We start from the raw sequence: 24,760 nt of genomic DNA, 5'->3' as shown, positions 1-24,760 counted from the left end.
CCTCAGAAATAAATATATCACCAACAGCTGCAAGAAAGTGGCTGTTCTGAGGATGGCCTGTGACATCAATCTGCCATACGGTCCAAGTCTGTGTATATGTACAACATGACTCTCAGGTTTTAGCATAAGTAGATTCTTCTATCACTGGATTTATGAGTCTGTCTTCTCACAGCAGTTAATCATTTAATGTATAAAAACATGGCAACAGCTGTTGTCATAATACCGTTAAGTGATGTAAGAAATGTGATCGCCTTCTCCAGCTGCTCCAGCCGAGGTTTCTGCTGCCCAGTTGCTGGAGCCCAGGCTGGTGCCCAGACCTGGGGTCTCTGCCCAGGCTGAGGGATGCAGCTGCCGCTTTCCCAGTTGCAGTTTCAACCAGTAACGAAACAGAGCACGTGTCCCAGAGACAAACACACAGGCAGAGACACACAGACAGACACAGAGGACAGTGACATGGCTGATCACACAGACTGCCACAGACAAGGCGCTGCTTTCAGCGGCACCTACATACAGGACTCACATACAGCATAAACACAGCCAGCCAGGTCCCCTCCTCCTTTTCGGCTGGCAGAGACAGAAGGTGACTAGTGGTGGCACACAAACACACCACTCTCTAGGTTCACAAGCACACACATATTTGCAGATCCTTCGAATATCGCACAGCCCCTCTGTTCACCCCGCACCCCTGCTTGGATCCCAGGCCACTTCAACCACCCCACTGGTCCCCTACTTGCCAGCTGGTCCATCTTGATGCTCGCTGCAAACACACACACACACACACACACACACACACGCACACACACAGAGTCGTCCTTTGTGCACTATACAACTGCAGGCCCTCCTGTGTGTACCAGGATAGGCCCCCCACCTGCCTGATACCCTGTCCCAGACCCGAGGTCCCCCTGCTTGCCAGCTGGTCCAGCTTGACGTTTTCTGGTGAATACACACGCATTGCCCACACACACCAGTATTGGGGATGATACAGACACTCGCCCTGCCCCAGCAGCTGGCACCAGGCACATGGGTGCCTTCTCCAGACACTGTCCTTCCACATACTCTTACAAATACCTTTAGTACTTTAATAGTAGTTCTGCACCTATGTCAAACTGCCAAATGAGGGATCAACAATCTGTTGTCCTAGGGACAGTTCACACCCATAATGAAATTATATTCCCAGCCTTCATGATTTTACAGTTTAGTATTGTAAGAAGAAATTAAAATAAAGAACTCGAGGGAATAGATTAGAGTAATCCAAGGTAACAATAAAATTATTAAATTTCCTACAATAAACAGTGATTGTAGCGCATCAGCTGTCTAAATGAAGCCAAGTGCATCAGTATCAGGGAACATTAAAGAATAATTTATATCTCTGCCCTTCCTGTGTAAGGCATATTTAAGAGTGGAACTAAAGCAAAAGAACAAGGAGCTAAAGGAATCAATCATAGTTTGAACTCAATAGGTTTATACATTTGTAGCTCTATTATGTTGGTAACATCTCAAATCAGTTTCTAATTTTATTAGAACCCAAAGAATATTGTCTTCCTCAAAATCTCTGATAGACTATACTGAAGCCTTATGAGAATTTAGTTTCTTGATTATATTGTTATTTACATCACACACCAACTATGAACCTTATATTTGGACTTTGTATGATTAACAATTCACTGATAATAATCTCTGGTACGAATTAGATGTCTGAGCTTCTTTGTAAATGCACATTACAAGATTTTCCTCATCCTACAGAGCTGATAGTAAAAGCACACTTTGACCTGAAGTACAGAATTTTTTTCTCATCTACTGCTCCCATAAACACCGAAGAGAACTTTGAATGATCAGCTTTCCAAAAGAGAAATTAAAGGCAAGTCACTTAATTACCTCATACTTTCATCCTGGATTATTTCAAGAAAAACCTTGTAAGATACTCCACTACATTTCATGTAGGACTAACAAATTGTATAATGCAAAAGAGGGCAACAGTCATAATATTCAATTATCAGGAACATGTATAAGCTGTGACAGTGACAGACATTAAAGTCATTGCAGTAGAAAGCCATTGGCAGTGGTTGATTAACTCTTAAAAAAGCTGCTTGAATAATTAATTGGTTTCCAGTCTCCATATAATTAGTGGGTATATTTTCAGTACCCAGATGCATATCAAATGATATATGTATTTCTCATTAAAAAGCTTTAAAGTTCATTTCTTTCCTAGCAAAAAGGAAACTTCTTTAATTTCAATGAGCAAACTTCTCTCCCCAAACATCAACCGACAACTAAACCTAAACAAAACTGTGAAATTCGAAACACATCTGAACGTCCCACTCTCCAGTAGTACTTACATTTACTCACATTTTGCCTTTTACCCCTCTTCGTCTTTCCTCTTTAATCCAATCTTCCCTGAATTTAGTGGCAAAGGTTTCATAGGTATCAATGGTGTTGGTGTCCCAAACTAAACATGCCTAGCCAACTTGCTACACAAATGTAGAAATTGATCCTACCTCTACTTCAGCTGTGTTTTGAAACTACATAAAATGACCATAAGGGAAGGAACTATTCACCCATCCTTTTCATAATCTCCTCCTACACCCTGTTTCATAAGTCTCCGGATGATATAATTCAGCTACATATCCAATTGGTGAACTCCTGATCAAGATGTTTATCAGAAATAACAGATTTATTTTGCCTAACTTCAAACATCTGCAATCTAGGGATCTACATCTGAACTAGTGGATATAGGTTCCCTTTACAGTTAAGAGGCATTTTTAAAGCTAAAGTCAACTTCTTATTTTAAGCATGTACTTAAGGATAAGTAGATTTTTTATTTTAGATTTCTCTATGTCTTAATTTTTTCTGATGGCACTGTAAATAACTCAGTTGAAAAAGTATACAAGAATTGTTTAAAAATACTATCATATTTATGAACGTTCCAATATCTTAAGATCCACACTTATATATAAATGTATGTAAATAAAAATGAAAGTATATACAGTAATTTACTAACATATGCACAGGCATTTTTCATAAGGTGTTAAAAAATTCTACTACTGAAGAAAAAAAGAGTTGGTATAGAAAATGGTATTTGAGGTTTGAGAAGTTCTGGTATAATCAACCAGGTTATATTGTCCAACATTTCAAATGCAGTATAGCTATTTCTATGGTGATATGACAGATCCAGTTCTGAGCAGGGTTTCTTTAAATATCACCACTTCTTCAGCTTAATTTCATTTTTTAGAAAAACAAAATATATTCTGTCGCTCTTTGTTCTGTTCATAGCACGTTCAAGCAAAATCAGAACTGGCATCACTAGATGAGTAATCAAACAGGTGGCATCCAGACTAGTTTTTGATGTGCGCCCAGAGAAGATGTGATTGCAGCTGGCAGATTATTTTGCATGCCAAGTAAGTCTGATAAAGACAAGCAATCCTTTCAAAACAAAAACAAAAAACCCAAACAGATGAAAAAATAAAAAAAAAAAAAATAAAAAAAAAGCAAGGAGCAATTTTTGAAAACAGAGGAGGCTTTATTGTTGGAGATTACAAGAAGCCTGGCCCTCTTGGCTAAGCTTTTTGAATATTTCTCATGAGAAAGAGCCTAGTTCCTGCCTTGGCAAGTCTACCTCTGTGAACTTTGAGGAACTGCATGATTTCATGGCTTAGAGCACTCTCCGCTGCCTTTTAGGCATCATTATGTCTGTCTGGATTTCCAGAGTAACTCAGCCAACAGTAAAGAATAGAGAAATATTGGATATGATCTTAACGAATACAAATACAGAGGATAGAACAATGCTTTACTTAAGTGGAAGAATTGGAGTCAAATGTATTTGGAAGGAAAACAGCCCATCTCTGATCTATTTTCAGAACGACAAACCCAATCCCTTGGAGAAATATGATAACAACTTTTGTCTTTTTATAAATTTTCTATATGCAGTGGAGATCAAAGTGATGTCATCATAGGGAGGAAAATTCCTGTCCTGTACTTAATATTTTCTCTAATGTTATACATAAAAAAAAGTATGTTATCATGAGATCAATCTTCCTCCACAATCCATTACTGTAAGAAAAGACATCCCAGAAATGTCATGAAGAATGAAAGAATTTCATACCTTTGGTTTGAGACCTCTGAGGATTTGGTTAGAATTGAAATGCAAATACCTCCACATTGAACAAATTGAAAATGACATTAAAATGACAGCTCTTCTGAGGTCTATCTTGCTTTCAAAATTCCTGAATAACATGGCTAAAAAATTCAAATTGTAAAAAAAAAAAATAATCCAAAGGTCTATTTGCAAAACCAAACACACAAAAAATGAGTACTTCAAGCATGTTTTCATTTCTAAGAAGAAATCTAAGTATATAAATATAGACACACATACCTATTTTTTAACTTCTAAAAGTATCACTCTAAAAATAAACATGTTCCTTTAAAACTTACTTCTCAACTTTTAATTTACCTCAATCTGATTTTGAACCACTAAACATCAATTGTTATACTAATAATTGCACTTTATTTTTATGGTCACAAAGTGTTTTTCTTTAAAAGAAAGACCACCATATTAGCAATTTATTTAACAATTTAATAATATTTAACAAAGGATTCTAGTTCCTAAGGAATTGTGTTTTGTTTCAGTTAGTACATTTTCTTCTAGTAGACTTAGCTACATTTTTTGTCTTTTTTTCACTTATGAAGAAGAAAAGCACTGTCAGTAAGAAATTATCTTATATTACATATAGTCCCAACAGTTTAGATACCCACACAATGGCTCTGAAAAATGATGTGATAAAATGATCTCTTAAATATATAAAGTGGAAGCAAAAAAACCCCGGGGCTTCTGTGTCAAGTTCTGCTGTTATAAACTTATATTTTGTTGGATTCATAGACAACGGAAAGCAGATGTATAAGTCCTGATTTAAAGGTGACTAAAAATTCAAGAACGTTCTGTGTCATGAATGGTGTTTCTGAGGTCAGTTTGGTAGATTCTCTTATCTTCAATCCTCAAGCCTCACCTTGTGTAGAGTTATCATACCCCTGGGTTACTTTTCCCAAAGACTGTTAGTCAAATTCTTCTACCAAAAGTAAAGTTTTTCTTTCAGAGGATATGATGGCGTCCCGTGAGTGCAATGATAACTGTCCCAGCCGAGATCCCAGGGCCTGCTACAGAAAAAGTTATCCTTTGTAACACAGGAGAAAAAAAGGTCTTCACATCTGGATAACATTTCTTTGCATTTCCTTTGCACAATTATCAATAATCCAGTACAATACAAATCAATGGGCAACCAGACTTGATATTTGATGCATTCCTTTAAACCATATTTTCTAAATATAGACTGAACCTTTCACAGAACCTATATTTCAATACTGAAATACCATTTGCATGGAATACTTATTATCAGCACATCAGCCATCTACCTGAAAATAGTATCATTAAAGACAAGACTGTAGGTGATATTCGCAAAAGCAAATGACATCAAAGAGATAATTAAATTATACTTTTTGTTTGTTTGTTCTCTAAAGAGCACTGTCAACTGTTGAAATAACCAGGGGCAAGGAGAAGTTGTCTGACACCTTGCATACTGATCAAGATCTCAAACACTGAACACTTTATTTAATATAGAAACTGATATACACAACATGTCTAACAACACATTATTTTATTTTGCTTTCTCTTTGTTCTTGCAAATTATTTTTGTGCAGAACCTCACATTCCATATGATATTTATTATTCAATATTCTTAAACATCACACTGAGTGTCCTTAAATCTATGGGAACACAAGAAACTTGCTGCTTCTTTTGTTGGTACTCTGGAGGTAAAAGGTTTGAGGGGGTGGTTTTGGCTGCCACCCTATTATATTCATTTGAAGTTGTTCAAGGGTTTCTTTTCTGCATATTGCCTACTGGGTGGTTCTTTAGCACAGTGAATTTGTGATGTTTTGTGCTTCTTTGGGCAGTACAACAAAAGCTTTTAGAAGCATCTTTTGAAAATGGCTTAGGTGCCTTTACATTGAATACTTGAATGGATCAATGCTAATTTACATGAGATAAAGATCTGCTTTATTTTTGGTCCATATTATATGCATTGCCTGATTACATTATTACCACATATTTAGGATTCATATCCATGTGATATATCACTTTTCTGTGAAGATTCATATCACTGAAGGCACAGGTTGAATTGTTTTAGTGGTTTGTAGACTATCCAGTCATATTAGTCACTATAAAAATGAGTAGGTTTTGGTCTCCAAGTCTGCATGTAAATTAGTGAGATAAGAAAAGAAGTGACGGGTTATGACTTGGGGTTTTCGTTTCTTCTTTTTTTTTTTTTCCCCCAAAAAACAAATTAAGGGACAGAGCAACAAAATGGCATTTCAAGGACGTATTAAAAGCATAGGGAAAATAGAGTGAAAATCCCCTGGATCCCATATTTGCACAGATCCCACCTATCCTTAACCTCCACACACTTTTCAACCAAATGTAGATTCATAACACCAGTATGGAATAAAACAGAAGTTTAGTTTTTGTATTATAGCAAGACTAGGGATGGCAGCCACAAGACCTAGCACACATGAACTGAGGATCTATTAGATATGGCCAAGGGTTCACCTCTTGAAATTTCATGCTTACAAATATCACAGAGCTATCAGGTCACAACTAAGAACTGGGAACGGAGAGTAGAAACCCTTTCACCTAACTTCTGCCATCTAAAAATTAGATGCCTGATTCAGGCATGACATCTGGTCTTCCCCTACAGGTATGAAATCCAGCCCCATTAGAAGATAGTCCCCCTGTGCATGTGACAGCTTTCTCCAACATCCGTAGAGTTTAGTTCAGTAGCTTAGCTTAGATATCTCAGTTGTAAGTGACTACAATGAGATGAAGTAAATCCCATCCCAAAAGTGGGAAGAGAGAGACAGGTTCCTTAACCAGGCCTTACCTGTAAATGACTGTGTGCACTTTTCTAGTCTTTCAGAGAAACCGAAAACAGATTTATGTAAGTCAGTCACCTGTTTTGCTTTGTCCTGTGGGGCACCGAGATGTTTAGTTACAGCTTAGAGAAGGTTAAGAAAACTACCACTGTGATAGTATACAGTACATGATTGCCCCAGAAAATGTGGCTAAAATGACTGTTTTTAGCAGGTATTCTGTGAATGTCTCAGGATCAGATCAAAATTTCCAGTGTGACTATTTACCTCCAGTGTGCTGTACAGAACTGATGATCTTCCTTTCTTGCCTTTAAGCAAACACTGTTTTCAGTTGTATCTTATTTCCACTTCAGTCTTTTTCATTATGTTCACATTTCTGTATCCTTTCTGATTTGAACAGTAGAGCTTTCCTTAACAGCAGAAGAAGCTTAGTTATTTGGTGCCACATTCGGAGCTCAAGTACACCTATATAAATTCAAAATAAACCACCAACATCAGCAGGGTTACTCTGAGAGTAACCTGATGTCACTGTGAGGTGTACTGGTGCTCTACATCTAATTACAAGAACACACTTTGAATGGTTGAATTGCAGTTGCTTTTATGAGGAACAAATACATCTTGTTCTTTCTACTTAAGCAGTGTAATAAAAATAGGATTATTAGAACTGTGTCAAGTTGTTATGACAACCTGAATTTGGTCCCTGAAAAATTGTGTCTGGTTTCACTTGAGTATTAATAAAAGCTTTCCAGCTGAAGAATGCTGCTTAAATTCTAGGCAGGTGAAGCCTCTGGAGAGTAACTGGTGTTGTCAAAACATGTAGCAGTCATGATGATTGTGAATAGTAGAGACTCATTGCTCTGATAAAGAACAGTAGGAGAAATGGGCAACACTCAACTTCAGCTTCTGCACTGGCTGAGTGATTGATCTATGAGGCCACAGCTCTGCTGCAGGTGGGTTGTTCAAATGAGCTGTTAGGATCTTCTAGTCCTTCGTCCCTTAAATCCAGCTTTCCTCCCTCCTGACAAGTTTCAGGGAAAGTTACTGCCCTCCCTCAACTGCATACTTTCTCATCCATGCTCCACATTTTGTTGCTCAAGGCCAAAGATCAGAAGATGGTATGAGGGGTCTGGAAGTTCTAGTAAACCTGTCAAATAGAAAGAAGAGGTGAAGAGGCAATCCTTTTTATTTCTTCTCATTGTCCATGCTCAAAGTTTCTGCCATGCCTTCAAAACAGTAAGCAAAAAGCCAACTTCTATATAATCCCTGTAGTTGTAGTAGGAAGACTTCTTTTCTCCCTGCAGTGTAATATACTAAGATGAACAAGTAGTCAGAGAGCAGGAGGTCCCACGTACGTCTCCATCTTTCATTCAAAAAACATATAACTAAGATCTAATCCTTAAACTAGTGAAAATTAATATTAGGTAGTGTGCACCTTCTTTTGCACAAAACCTTTTTCTTTGGCTTAAAATTCAGTATTAGGGCATCTAGTTAATGTTTTGAGATTTGCATCCATTTTTCTGTATATTCTGAAGTAAAATAAAATAAACCAATATGGGAAATATTTACTTTCTATTCTTTAACAAAACATTTAGGATTTAACACTTTGAAACAATCTGTTGCTTCAAAATTTCCTTTGGCTGGTATTGCAGACAAAACTGACAAAAAGATTTTTTTTTCTAAATTACAGTATTTCATTTGATTAAATGTACTTCCCCCATCCTTTCATTTTTTTAAAATAATATTATTTTTATTTATAATGTACATTTTTATTTTTCAGTTGCTGGTAAATCAAAAAATATTATTTCCCTACTTATATTCATGACACTTAATTACTAGATTTTACTACAATAATTCAAAATAAAACTATCCTTTCTACCTTAAGTTACTTTAAAATTTTAGTGACTGAACCAATACTGAAAGTCTCATCTTTTTAACATAATTTCTGTCATTTGAGACTGAGGTAATTACTTTACAGGAATATTAAACCAAAAAGTCTGAGGTGAACAAAATGTTTGCCATACAAATGTTTACAGAAAAGTCATTTTTTTCACTGAATGGAAAATTGTCCTCTTTCTGGTTTGTATTTCTGAAATTGTATACAGACCACTAAAATTTCACATCTGTTTGGTATAACTACAGTGACACATTTTTAACAGGCCATCCTAATGCAAGAGCTGTAGTTGTATTTATAATTCATGCCTGGTCAAGGTAGAACTCCAACGGCAAAACCAAGCCATGTTCAAAAATGACAAGTTTCTATACTGAGTTTTGAAGATGTGGCACCAAACTACTGCATATTATAAGTGAAGATGATTGCATGGAAACACGTTCCTCCTGATTACTGTACCTGTGGAATCCATGGGAGACCATGAGCGATTTACTGCGCTTCCGCTCAGTGCAGCACAGTAAATTGTTTTCACCATAGACTGAAGTTTTTTCCCATAGGAATCATCAAAGGCCTTTGCTGATCCCCAAACTATGTTCTGATGGGGCTGTTAGCAGCTCCTCATATTTACCAGAATAGAGATGCTGTCAGCTATTGTTGCTGGTTTTTCCTGTAATTTATAGAATGAGTAATGTTTTCATTGCTACATATAGATGCCTGTGTGTATGTACACACATACATATGTGTAAATAAGCATATGTATATCAAATAGGTGTGTATATGTGTATATATATTTATTGTACAGGGAAAAAAACAACAGATTTTTATATGGGAGTATATGGAGTTATGTATATTTATGCATATTGTATGTATGTGTATTTCTATAGATAATATATGTCAATGTGCTTTCCTGTGTGTATGTCTGTGCATATCTTTTGATTCATTATTTTCTCTTTATACAGATATAAGTTCAGTAATGAAGCAATATAGCAACAGAAACAGGGCTTCCTGTACAAAGAATATTCTTACCCCATCAGTAAAAAATAAGCACATAATTTCTCTCAAACTCCTTTTCCGCTCTGCTCTTCTATTCCACCCATTGCCATATCTCTCCTCTGGCTAATTTCAACTCCTAACTTTTGTCCTTTGAATCACACTACATCAGATTGCTAAAACTGCCTAGACAGTGCAAATACCTGGTTTTGGATCCTCTGCTGGTTCAGAGGTGCAGTTGTACCACAGATCTACATCTTCTCACAAAGAAGGACTATGTCTACTAGAACTAGCAAAGCACGGGAAACTGAATATATATTGCCGGGTAATATACATTCTCCTAGCAAGATTGTGATCCTAGATTGGTACAACAATCTCACAAGTTGAGAATTATAGCTCTGCAATGTAAGGTCCAAACCCAACATAGTTCTGAAGTAAAACAGTATTTCTTTGAAGCTTTTCTGTTGGCAGCTTGGAGCCCTTACATGAGCTGTTCGCAATGGCAGCTCAGCCATCGGAACAGTTGGCTTCCCAGGCTGCACATGCATCTGTGTGATGTATGTGGTCTGAAGCAGTCATCTGATGAGACGGGCAGCAAGCTTCCCCAGCTGTGGGCTGACAAGAAGTACCAGGTCCTGGAGTTGTCACCCAATAAGTGGCATCCCTCAAGTAATCTGTCCACAAACTGGGCAAGCCTCTCTTGAACCTGTTTTTTTTTGTTTGGTTTGGTTTGTTTTTTAAGTTCACTACAATTGTTTTGTTTGATGTTTTTTCACAAAACATTTTGATTTTAACTAATTGCCCTTGTCACGTACAAGCCTTATCTGTTTGAGATCTTCAAAGTAGTTCCAGCTATAAAATCATGTCTCTTTTTTTATTCTTACTTTTTTATTGGTGAACAGTGGTAAGCATGTTATAATAGACAAAACACAAGGATAATTCTACACTGTCACAATGTGCATCTTTAACCTTGAGATGTTACAAGACTAAAAGAGTAGGAAATGAATAATCACATTTTCTTGGAAGTAATTTCTTCATTTACAGCTGTAGACTGAGATTTGCTATGATGATTCAGCTGACAGGGTGGAACGTGATGAGAAATGAGAGTAAAATGGCTGTAGGCCAAACCCATAAAAACAAGGTAGAAATTTTCCACAGAATCACATTTCTAAGACAGACATATGCATAATGCTTTACATTACATGTAAACATTTATTGATATTGGTATCCAGTAACTGATAATTCTCAATGCTGGAAGCATTTTGCCAGAGATATTCAAGCTAAAACTAAATTTTGTTTTCAGTGCATGGTTAGAAAATAAAAATATTGCCTCAAGGATAAATCACAAACTTTTCCTTCAGGAGCTATTCATAAATAGTAAAAAAAAAAAAAAAAAAAAAAAATCTGGTGACTCCTCTTAATTTTAGTGCCTGTGGCATTAACAGAAGAGCTAATGAATATGGGAAGACTTGGAGTTAAACTTGGAGTTTTCTTTTCTTCTTGCCCTGCTCTCCATCTGCTACCTTGGAATCATAACCTTTTGGTTCCTGTAACACAGAACACATCTATAGACCAGTGTCACAATTTACCCAAGAGACCTGTTTTGGGAGATTTTAACTTTTAGCAGAAGAGCTTTCGATGGTTTGACGGGATGTTACACTGCCAAATGGAAGATCTTGCAATGGAGTGGAATGAATAATGGATGTCACAGATCTTGTCTATTTTTATTGTCAGTATTGAGTGAGAAAGGACTAAAATCCATTTTTGCCTTTCATTATCACCTTATGGTTACTGCTGCCTAACACCTGTGGGAAGGGTATCTTGATGTTTTTACATAATAGGCAAAGTACCTCAGCATGGACTGCAGCTGCTTCAACACTGGATACTTCACGGTATTCATTTAATCTCTAATCATTACTACAGATGTTGCTACTTATCCTTCAGTGAGATGTATTCTATTGAAATTGTGGAATATGTTAGCACAGCTGTGATTTTCTTTAGTTTTCTCCAAATATTCCCCCAAACTAAACACACACACAATCAGAAACAGTCACGTACATGTAAATGCACACACATACGTGCATAAATATACAAAAAGTCACAAACACATCAACACTTCAGTTGCTTATTAGTCCTTCTGATTCTATGGAGGTCTTACGAATCAGCAAAATTTGTTTGATTTGCTGCTGATCAAATGGACAGAGTGGAGTGGAAAATTTTATAAACACCTTAAGGAAATATAATTATATAAGGCAACTCTAAATTCTCCTTTATTGTATAGATACAACCATCAGAAAAAGTCTGATACAAGTATTTCATAGGCCAAAAATGAGCTTACATCAGCCAATGCAAAAGAAGATACTGGAAAAACCCAAACCAAACCAAAAAAAGTGCACCCAAACCCAATAATAGTAATAATAATAATAATAATAAACCAAGGTAACATGAACTTACTGCATTTTTAACTTTGAACACGAAAGATATGGTTAGCACATCAGGGAAGAAACAAGTGACCGGGAGGGAGATGGCACTATTTTTCATAGTAACTTAAAATTCTGCTAAGGGTTGAGGCACACTGCTCTGATTAAAGTTTGAACAATTCTATATCCAATGGAGAAAGATATGACAAGATCAAAGGGTGGAACTGAAACTGAAACACATTCAAATATGAGATATATTGAAAATATATGAGATATATTTTCAGCACTGTGGGTTATTCATACTTAGATCAAATCACAAGAAGTCTGACACATTTTCTGACTTTTGGTGTCTTCTCTAGTGTCCTTTTGTTTTGAAAAATTCTGAATTGAGGTTTACAACTAAGATGTAGCTTTAATATGAACAGATTTATTATCATTTAAGTGAGTAAGACAATTTCAAGACAGGAGATCTCTATATCACAGCTGACTTCAGTAACTGTAATTTTAAGTGAAGAAGTTATATTCTTTTAAAGGAACCGCTACCCTAACAGCTCTTAATGAGAGATGATGAGGAGTGGGTTTCCTCTCAGATGACTTCGGTCATCTGAAAACTAAATTCCTAATTATGCTCTTGTCAAAGCAGACTGCAGTGGGTAATTTATCCCATCCTAAAACAAGTGTCCAATATTTGTTGGCCTTCTGAAGTTGTACACAACTTCCTTTGGACACATGGGGAACCCATATATCAGAGATCCAAGTCTCTCATGAATAAAATATGGTGAGGTTTATCCCAGGCTAAAATACTTTTCTGAATGGTGTCTTAAAGTCCAGTTTCTTCCATTTTAAGTTTGTAGAGGCAGTACAGATTAGATGCCCTACCATTTTTCTTTCTGCAAAATCTTTAAATCGCCAAAAAGTATAAAATCTTGCTCTTTAATGGCACATTTCCACAGCTTCCAGAAGATCTCTGTGAGAATGTCATGGTTGTTTCCTAGGACTGCATGTAGAAGAGGAGATGTAGTATTTTTCCTAAAAATCACTTTTCAGTATCACTAACTATAGGCAGGAAATTCAGCAGGCTGAAGATCATATGGACCTATAGCTCAGAACATGGGTAGACTCAATTTGCATCTCCCCAGAAAATCAGTAAAAGCTCTGTCTGCAAAAAGCTACATAGAGGCATCCTTTGATGCATGACATAATCACATTCCCATCCATTTAATATGGACCATGTTGATTTAGTATCATTCTAGTTTCCTAAAAAATATATATATTATGCACTACAAAATCAAATGCCTCACAGAAGTCTAAGAATACTTCAGCAATGCTATTACCTTTATCAATGTAATCATCAAAAGATGATTAGAGTCATCAAAAACATTGACAGAGAGTTTGCTTCTCCTAGTTCATTGAATCTTTTGCATTCTAGAGACTGAGCTGTGAATTATCATTAGTGTGTCAGGGGAAAACTGTAATTACACTTCTTTAAGCAATGACACAGTCCTTTTTGTCCTTCTCTTACTCTCTCTTTCTCATTTGTGTTTGGTTTTGGTTTTCTCTGTTCTGTTTCTTTGGCAAGTGAAGAATTCCCTGCTGCTTTCATTATTAATTCACTCAAGGACCATAAAACAGAGAAAGCCAGAAAGCATAGGTGCTGAAAGATGTTTCTGAGTTTTGTTTTCTTTAATGATGTGGAGCAGCAATGAAAATAATGTCACCCTCCTCACACTCATTGGAATCCAACCTGAAATAGTGCGAATGTTTAAAAGTCATAAAGGATGTTGTTTATTTTGATATAGTGGTGTATGTATCCATAAATTAAAAGCACCAGCATGGTGTACTTTTCAACACTCATTTCTCAACTTTCTCCTGTATACCTAGCAGGTTATTTTGTTTCACAGGAGTATAACAGAATAATCTTTCTGTTAGGTTGGCAAAGGAATAGAAAAACACACTGCCTGTAATCAGCCTTATTTTAGATTTACATACACATATATTAGTACGTTCTCCAACACGGAATTCTAAGGTACTCTCATGCAGGTAAAAAAAAAAGAGAAGAAAGGGTTTTTTGTTTGGTTTTGGGGGCTTTTTTTGGTTGATTGGTTGGTTGTTTTTTGGGTTTTTTTTTGTTAACATCACTGCAAGGACTGTTACATCCTTCAGAATGGCCATAGAGGAAGCAGTGAGTGAGGAAATGTTAGAGGTCATTGGAGAGAAAGACTACAGCAGCAAAAATGGGGAGAGATTTTACTCCATTCTCTCAGTGTGCCAGGAGCACTGCAGATAATCAGCAACACAGATTATATTCCCAGATAATGGTGTTTTAGCATGTTTGTGAGAACTGGAAAATGCTATAAATTTATAGAATCATAGAATCATAGAATCATAGAATCATTAAGGTTGGAAAAGACCTCTAAGATCATCGAGTCCAACCATCGACCCAACACCACCATGCCCACTAAACCATGTCCCTAAGCACCTCATCTACATGTCTTTTAAATACTTCCAGGGACAGTGACTCAACAACTTCCCTGGGCAGCCTGTTCCAATGTTTAACCACTCTTTCAGTAAAGACATTTTTCCTCACGTCCAATCTAAACCTCCCCTGGCGCAACTTGAGGCCATTTCCTCTCGTACTATCACTTGTTACTTGGGAGAAGAGACCCACACCCACCTCGCTACAACCTCCTTTCAGGGAGTTGTAGAGAGCGATGAGGTCTCCCCTCAGCCTCCTTTTCTCCAGGCTAAACAGTCCCAGGTCCCTCAGCCGCTCCTCATAAGACTTGTTCTCCAGACCCCTCACCAGCCTCGTTGCCCTTCTCTGGACACGCTCCAGCACCTCAATGTCCTTCTTGTAGTGAGGGGCCCAAAACTGAACACAGTGTTCGAGGTGCGGCCTCACCAGTGCCGAGTACAGGGGCACGATCTCTTCCCTGCTCCTGCTGGCCACACTATTTCTGATACAGGCCAGGATGCCATTGGCCTTCTTGGCCGCCTGGGCACACTGCCGGCTCATGTTCAGCCAGCTGTCGACCAACACCCCCAGGTCCTTTTCCGACAGGCAGCTTTCCAGCCACTCTTCCCCAAGCCTGTAGCGCTGCATGGGGTTGTTGTGGCCAAGGTGCAGGACCCGGCACTTGGCCTTGTTGAACCTCATACAGTTGGCCTGGGCCCATCGATCCAGCCTGTGCAGGTCCCTCTGCAGAGCCTTCCTACCCTCGAGCAGATCAACACTCCCGCCCAACTTGGTGTCGTCTGCAAACTTCCTGAGGGTGCACTCAATCCCATCATTCAGATCATCGATAAAAATATTGAACAAGACCGGCCCCAAAACTGAGCCCTGGGGAACACCGCTTGTGACCGGCCGCCAACTGGATTTGACTCCATTCACCACAACTCTCTGGGCCCGGCCGTCCAGCCAGTTTTTGACCCAGCGCAGAGTACACCTGTCTAAGTCGTGAGCTGCCAGCTTCTCGAGGAGAATGCTGTGGGAGACGGTGTCAAAGGCCTTACTGAAGTCCAGGTAGACCACATCCACAGCCTTTCCCTCCTCCACTAGGCGGGTCACCTGGTCATAGAAGGAGATCAGGTTGGTGAAGCAGGACCTGCCTCTCACGAACCCATGCTGTCTGGGCCTGATCCCCTGGTTGTCCCGCTCATGCCTTGTGAGTGCCCTCAAGATGAACCGCTCCATAATCTTCCCTGGCACCGAGGTCAGGCTGACAGGCCTGTAGTTCCCCGGACCCTCCTTCCAGCCCTTCTTGTAGATGGGCGTCACATTGGCAAGCCTCCAGTCATCCAGGACCTCCCCCGTTTAACCAGGACTGCTGATAAATGATGGAGAGTGGCTTGGCGAGCACCTCTGCCAGCTCCCTCAGCACTCTCGGGTGGATCCCATCTGGCCCCATAGACTTGTGAACATCCAGGTGGCGTAGCAGGTCGTTGACTGCTTCCTCTTGGATTACGGGGGGTTCATCCTGCTCGCCGTCCCCATCTTCCACCTCGGGGGGCTGAGTACCCTGAGGATAACTGGTCTGCCTGTTAAAGACTGAGGCAAAGAAGGCATTGAGTACTTCAGCCTTTTCCTCATCCTTGGTGACAATGTATACTGTATATTATAAAGATATATATATACACACTGTATATATATATTCATATGTGTATATATATACATATGTGTGTGTGTATATATATATACTGTATATTATAAAGACCTCAGTAAAGTTTGTTGTTCATTTATCCATTCATTTTCAAAAGCTAACTTCTGGATTTCTGCCAGTTGATGAAAGCTCTCATTTCCCTTTCTAGTGATTTCTTTAGGATGTGTTTTTAGTCATGAAGTTTGGAAAGCTAAATCACCCCATAGACTTAGATACCCAAAGGCAAGGGTAGTTTCACACTTATTTGTGTGTTTCCTTCTGTATTTTGTAGTCATGATGATTAAGTCAGTCTTGTGGATTTTGCAGTCCAATGCATTCTTTAGGCATGTCTCTATAGTAGAACAGAACATCATGATGGAGTCCCCCAGACAGGCCTTAGCAGAACTGCTCCATCCCCAAGACCCAACAAACTGACTGGCAGCATAAGGGTCCCAGAAGAAAGGTTCATAAACCTCTTCAGATGCACTTTATCTTCCCCAGAAAGGCCTGTTAGTACATGCTCAGCACCACATTAGGACAACTATGCACCCCAAGTGCCGGGTCCTGCACTTCGGCCACAACAACCCCATGCAGCGCTACAGGCTTGGGGAAGAGTGGCTGGAAAGCTGGAAAAGGACCTGGGGGTGTTGGTCGACAGCCGGCTGAACATGAGCCGGCAGTGTGCCCAGGCGGCCAAGAAGGCCAATGGCATCCTGGCCTGGATCAGAAATAGTGTGGCCAGCAGGAGCAGGGAAGTGATCGTGCCCCTGTACTCGGCCCTGGTGAGGCCGCACCTCCAATACTGTGTTCAGTTTTGGGCCCCTCACTACAAGAAGGACATTGAGGTGCTGGAGCATGTCCAGAGAAGGGCAACGAAGCTGGTGAAGGGTCTGGAGAACAAGTCTTCTGAGGAGCGGCTGAGGGAACTGGGGTTGTTTAGCCTGGAGAAAAGGAGGCTGAGGGGAGACCTCATCGCTCTCTACAACTCCCTGAAAGGAGGTTGTAGCGAGGTGGGTGTGGGTCTCTTCTCCCAAGTAACAAGTGATAGTACGAGAGGAAATGGCCTCAAGTTGCGCCAGGGGAGGTTTGGATTGGACGTGAGGAAAAATGTCTTTACTGAAAGAGTGGTTAAACATTGGAACAGGCTGCCCAGGGAAGTGGTTGAGTCCCCATCCCTGGAGGTATTTAAAAGATGTGTAGATGAGGTGCTTAGGGACATGGTTTAGTGGGCATGGTGGTGTTGGGTCGATGGTTGGACTCGATGATCTTAGAGGTCTTTTCCAACCTTAATGATTCTATGATTCTATGTTGTTTCTCCTCCTAGAATTTTGTTTAGCAGGAGTAGGGAGATCTCAAACAATATTGGATGAAAGCCCCAGTATACTAGGCAAGGTATAATAGACCTGCCCTCTGGCACTCAGTGACATGTCTTTTGAGGCCCTGTGAGGCAAACTGATTTCCTAAGGGTATGCCTTGGGTGACATGACTTGCTTTTTTCCCTCCACAAAAGGACGTTTCCTTGCAGTGCTCTTTAGCCTGGTGGGACTGAATGCTGAATAAAACATTTCCCATTGCAAGAACAAGAGCAGAATTTAACCTTTAATCATTAGCACATTGGTGCTACAGACAAGTGTCCACAGGAACACAAGAAATTTCCTGTGAAATTCAGGCTGCCTGCTTATTTGGCTGAGAATAAAGAGATGAAAACTTCCAATTCTAGATAAAATGCTGTGTATGAGGTTGGACTTTTTCCCCTCCCTCTCCATCTCTTGAGATATGTTGGCAGCTGGGAAGATAATGTGTGTCACTGCAATATCTGCAACATTATCAGAGAGAGCAAGGGAATGGTCACATCCCCATCACGGTAATAATCTGAATCTATTCCTAAGGTATCAGCATCTTCACCCAGTCTCTGCCTGAATGACAGCTCAGAGTCTGCAAAGGCATCACAAGCTATCCTGGCACGCTATGAGCAGTCAAGGAAGTTGACAGCTGTTTATAAAAATCAGCATAGCTAGCTGCTTTTTCCAAACCAGTTTTCAATCATTTTTATATCCATGTACGTGTATGTACAATACCTATGTGGTAGCGTGATGTGCTCTCTACGAATTAGAGAGGATTTGCATCTATGACCTTTTGTGATATCTTTTTTGTTCTTTCTCTCTTTTTATTAATAGAAAATGTGCCTGTCAAGGATGAGGTCCCGTTGCGCTAGCTACCATGTAAATATTCACTAAGAAGAAGACAGAGTCACAGTAAGGAGAGAAAATAAAGGTAGGAAAAATGTTACTGTCCCTAAGGGGATCAAGTAGGGAATTATTAGATGAATATTGTAGGACTGAGGAGATAGAAATAAAATGGGAAGTCTATGACAGGGCTCAGGAAAGCCTGACCTTCTTTTGTGCTTGCTTTTCTTAGGCCAATGTTTATAAGACTCATTTAAACATATGCTTTATTTAAGCATATGATAATTTTCTTTGAAGCCCTTCACTGAAATTTTAGTTGGTCAGCCTTCTGTTGTTGCAGATTATGACTGCTTGCAAACATGCTCAGGGTGCTGATATTCTGCTCGTGTTTTAAACATCAGTTGTTCATATCAGAAAGCAGTATCAGGCAAGACTCAGGGGTGACTCCAAAGGCATAAACCAAGGAGTACTAAAGGTCAAACCTGAAGCAAATTTCCAAAACTATTAAGGGAATCATCCTTTGCTTAGCTTCTAGAAGGCCACAGACAGCTATCTAATTTTTTTTTTTTTTTTTTTTACGTCTTACAGGTTAAGTGAGCCAGTGTGAGAGAAGTGATCTGTACTGAAGATGAGTTTACACACAGCTCAGGTGCTTGGGTCCATAACCATGACTTAAACATATACATTCTTGGCACAAGATAAGCTCTGTGCGATACAGTATACTTTCATTATGAAACAGAAGTTTGCCTCCGAGTTCCTTAGCCCAAAACCTGAGTAATGTCCCAGGAAAAACTTGAGCCTGCATCAAGCACAGATTTTAGGCCATACAAGACAGAAATCATCTACAGTGCATTCAAATAGCTGCTCTGTTATTTCAGTGAAGGGAATAAGGCCCCAAGAAACCTCTCAGGTGAATATGGACAATTAGAGAGAGTTAAACACTTTGAAATGGGGTCCACAAGGAACATTAAACTAAGCAAGAGCTCTCACAGTAAGTGAAAAGAATAGCTGAACTTAAAGTCAAGAAAGTCCTCATTCCTCTAAAGCTTAGACATTACAGTCCAAGCACTCAGTCAAACCCCTTGTATAGTCCCTTGAAGATTAGACTTCAGCTATGGTTGACCTGGCTTCCCTTACCACTGCCTAGGTACATGTCTCCACCAGCAGATTGTCTTCTCTTGTTGAAGCTGGTTCGCATTTCCTGGGCTATTCAAAGATTTCTTGAGAAAAATAACTGAGTAGACATGAAAATCCTGGAGGAACAGAAACAGTAGAAAATGGCATGTAGCTGCTTCTGAAAGGAGGAGATGGCTGAGCAAGGATTTTAAGGTGGTCAAGTTCAACATCAAGAATAGCTAGGTTAATTAATTTCTCATAGGAATAACTACTATGTATTCAGGAATACTTAAAGTATCTTCTGACTATAACCTAGGAAGAGATGTGTGGACAAGGAAACAAATGCCATATCTCAGACTTCAGTGATGTTAGAGGAATATTCTTCTCTGCCTGAATTTACTTACTTCAGTAAAGGATTTTACGTTAACATTATAAAATGAACTAAGATACTTAGCTGTTTTTTTAAGAACCAAAATTTAAAAGGAATCAAACAATTTTCCCCATTATCCTGAGGTTATTTATTCATTTCCAGATGACCAGCTTTTGGCCAGTAAAATGTCTTAGGAAGTCCCAGTTTTGTTACTTGAACATATATGCAGATATGCATTGCCAGTAATGAGTTTCCTGCCCTAGGTTACTCAGTGTCATCATAACTTCCATATGCAACCCATGCAGTATGTGGCAGTGAACAAATATATGCATCCCATTTATGGCTATAGATTAGGACTGACTTGAGAAACTCAAGTCACTTTCTTCTTTAAGGGAATATGAACCCACTGTTTTGTCTTTCCTCAAAACTGGAGTCACCATCAAAATGTAAGACATTATGAACTCTTGTTTTTCTTTTTCTCCTTGTTGAAACTGTTTTGTTTTGCCTGACATATTCAACAGAGACAAGGACAGAGAATTTCCACTTGAATACCGCAACCACTAAGCTCTAAAATAATTGAGTGCACTTTTCTAAGAGTATTAAAGCAAAATACAGTGGTTCAGCTAAGAGGAAGAGGAAAATTATCATTCTCAAATACACTGTACCTGCATAGGACATTTTGCAAAGACTACAGTACTGCAAATAATCGAAAGACGCATATAAAACTCTTTCCATATATCATCTGAATGTTTCAACCAATGGACTATTGAATACAGTAGGATATCCCCTATCTGCTGCTTCTTCCTGACTTTTTTTTTTTTTTTAATTACAAGGAAGGAGACACTTGATTAGACATTTAATTTAAAGAAAAAATCTTGGTTGTGAATCTGAAGTGGAAGAAGTTGGTATTTCCCTGAAAGAGGCAAATATTCACCATGTGCATTTTGTAAAGAATATCCTCAAGACTGGGATATGTGGGCTTTACTATGTGGTTAGAAACCACAGATTTAGGCAGAAGGAAAGAGTCAATGTGGCTTTTGTAAAGAGAAATTATGCCTCACTATCCTACTGGCGCTCTATGACAGTTGTCCATCAAGGGGACCCAATAGACTATATATATTGAGATTTTCAGAAATCTTTTGAACAGTGAAGTTGTGAAGTTGCAGACAAGAATTTTCTAGTAGTCAAATCCTGTGTCCCCAGACTTCACACAACCAAGTAAGCAATACAGTGGCAGATAAGCTTCATAAAGTTAGAGGTCAGATAGTACATAGAGGGATGATACTCCCATTACAGCTGTTCACATAACTATGCGCTACAGGGTCAGACTCTTGCTTCCAGACAAACTCAAGTTAATCAAGTAGCTTGTTCTTTTCTGAAATGCAAGAGAGCAAGAAATATGTGTCTTCTTTTGGCACACAGTCTAGCAGTTCATTCCAGCCTGTTGTCATCAACAGTGTGGATAGAGAGTTCAGCACTGTTTTAGTTGATTAATTTGTACATCTGTGTGCTTTTCTACAAGTTTGTTTTCTTAACTGTTGCATTGGATGTCTATGCCCAGGTGTTGGCAGCAAGGGCTGCAGAGCAGCCTCTGTGATGAGAGGCTGGGGCTGCCCCGTTCTGGACACAGCCGGTTCCAGCCGGTCCCAGCCGGCTCCAAGGGCCCCACCGCAGGACACGGCTGAGCCCCTCGGCCAAGCTGGGGGCGCCTGGGGGAAAAGAGGTGCCAGAAAGGGCAAAAGGCGGCACAGGCAGAGGAGGAGGAAGCCAAGGAGGGAGCAGCAGCAGAGGGACCCCGAGGCCGGAGGAGGAGGAGGAGGGTGGCGGGAGGTGCTGCAGGCCCAGAGCAGGGATCCCCTGCGGCCCTGGAGAGACCCTGCTGGAGCAGAGACCCACCCTGCAGCCCGGGGAGGGCCCCAGGCCGCAGCAGGGGGATATTTCCTGCAGGAGCCGCGGCCATGGAGAGCCCAGGCGGGAGCAGGAGTGAAAGGGTGAAGGTGGGACTGGGAAAGGGGGCAAGAAAGTTGATGTTTTAATGTTTGTCTTTTTGTTTCCCACTACCTAAATAAGTTATTTATTTATTTATTTATTGGAAGGAATGAAGGAGTTAAGTTGAGCCTATGATTAAAAAGGGGTGTTGGCAAGGTGTTTTTCTAATGGTTTGTTTGTTTGTTTGTTTCTCACTACCGCAATGCATTTTAATTGGCAGTAAATTAATTACTTTCCACTGAGTCGAGTCTGTTTCATATATGACTGTACCTATTAAGCAAGCTACCTGTCTTTGTCTCAACCCATGAGCTTTTCCATCCTGTTATCTTCCTCTGTCCTGTTGGGGGGAGGAGCGAGCAGCTGGATCGGCATTTGCCAGCTGGCCAAGGCCACAATTACCTACTAGTATGGGGAAATGTGAAGTTTGGGAGCCTCTGGTGACAACAGAAGATTCCATTCACTTTGATAAGTGGATGTTCCCTTCCCTTTTTTAAGATAATTATTATAGTAGTGGTATGAGAGTTGTTATTTAGTTATTTAGTATGTTATTTAGTCACTGGGAATTCCTGCAGAGAAGTGAATCAGATATTTTTTTCCCTTTCCCAAGTACATTAACTTTTCCTAGCTTACTTTGACATGGAAACACTGTCTAATAATTGGCTTCAACAGAACTGTCTAGCCATGCTGAACACTAATGATAAAGCGTCTTAGTTTTCTAGCCCTAAGCATGAATTTAGAATCTCTGTTGCTATGGATGAACTTTAACATTGAACAGAATATCACTGAAGAAAATTGATCCTATTAAATTTACCTGTTTCACGGGTGAACCATTTTATAGCCAGGCAGTAATTCTTGAGAGATAGGCTGTTAATAACAGGTAGGATGAAGCTATTGTTTACTTTATTGTATATACAATCTCCCGCAATGGCAAAGTATCAGAAATATTTGCAAATGGTGTAGACTGGTGTAGATGAGATGGATGGCAAATAACTTTCTTTTGCAGGGTTTTGCACACAAACAAACAGATGCACACACACGTGCACAAACACACACACGTTCATATACATCCAGGAACACTCAAACAAAAAACTGACATTCCTGAGAGACCAAGGAACTTAATTTTATGATACTAATTACCATTACCAGAAATCAGAGCAGCATGGAAGATAATAAGTAGCATTTATTATTCTGTTTCATTTTTAGGGTGTGTGTGGTGTTGTTTTGTTTTGTTTTAATGGCTGTGTCAGAAGATAAAGAAATGTGTCATTGTGTGTTTTTGCAGGGTATTGATTTTATTGGTGACTTTGGTATGGATTAAAGGAAAAAAAGTTAATGTAGTCCAATGTGTAAATCACAGGAATAGGGCTCAGAATATACTATGTTATCTTAACATAACACTGAGTTGCTTTGTGTGCTCAAGCAAACTGTGTTGCCTCTCACTCCTTGTCTGCCGATTCTGGAATTCTGCCTTGGGTTCCTCCAGTGCCTTGAGTATCGGAGCCTGGTGGCTAAATGCACTGCAATATAAATAGTTAGTAGACAGGAAGTAAATACATTTTTAGAATTAAAAAAGAAAATAGTAAGAAATCACAAAACAATGGTTGCTCTTTCGCTCTATGATAAACTTCTGAATATACCCAGAAACAGGCAGCCTGAATAAAGGTCTTCTGTATTTTCGAAGTTTAACTGAACCACATGGTTTGCAATCTGTACCCATGTTCTCTCAGTGGCTGGTTCACTGTGGTTATTACAATATTTGAAAAGAGGGTCTAGACATGCTTAGGTCAGTAGAGGGGAATGAGTGCTCTCCATCTTTATTCCTTCCTGGTTCTGCTACTGTCCTCAGTGCAAAGCGATGTTTTGAATCAAGTTAAGAAACAGGACATGAATGTGTCTCCTAGGATGGAAATCATCTGTACTGGTTTTGGCTGGGGTAGAGTTAATTTTCTTCACAGTAGCTAGTATGGGGCTGTGTTTTGGGTTTGTGCTGAAATCAGTGTTGATAACACAGGGATGTTTTCATTATTGCTGAGCAGTGCTGACACAGAGTCAAGGCCTTTTCTGCTTCTCACCCCACCCCACCAGCGAGTAGGCTGGGGGTGCACAAGAAATTGGGAGGGGACACAGCCGGGACAGCTGACCCCAACTGACCCAAGGGATATTCCACGCCATATGATGTCGTGCTCAGCAATAAAAGATCGGGGAAGAAAAAGGGAGGGACGTTCGGAGTTATGGCATTTGTCGTCCCAAGTAACCGTTAGGTGTGATGGAGTCCTGCTTTCCTGGAGATGGCTGAACACCTGCCTGCCGATGGGAAGGAGTGAATGTATTCCTTATATTTCTTAACATGTGTGTGCAGCTTTTCTTTACCTATTAAACTGTCTTTATCCCAACCCGCAAGTTTTCTCACTTTTACTCTGTCGATTCTCTCCCCCATCCCACTGGGAGTGAACGAGTGGCTGTGTGGGGCTGAGCTGCCTACTGGGGTTAAACAACAACATCACGTCATCAGAATTTGACAGCTCCACTGAGCTGATCACCCTAGGCTGTCCTTGTACTAATTGAAGAAATATAGACATGAATTTTAGGAAGAATTGAACTGCACCTTAACAGGGCCAATTTCTATCAAGTGGATATAAGGAGATCCTATGTAACTTACATATAGATATATAGACCTGTACTGGAGACAATTCATTTGATGAAATGCATTGCAGTAGTACAGGAGCAGTGCAGATTCCTTAACCACT

This window comes from Aptenodytes patagonicus, chromosome 2 (assembly GCF_965638725.1).
Source record: "Aptenodytes patagonicus chromosome 2, bAptPat1.pri.cur, whole genome shotgun sequence".
In the NCBI taxonomy this organism is placed as follows: Eukaryota; Metazoa; Chordata; class Aves; order Sphenisciformes; family Spheniscidae; genus Aptenodytes; species Aptenodytes patagonicus.
The sequence above is the reverse complement of the archived record's forward strand: the minus strand, read 5'-3'. Positions refer to the sequence as shown.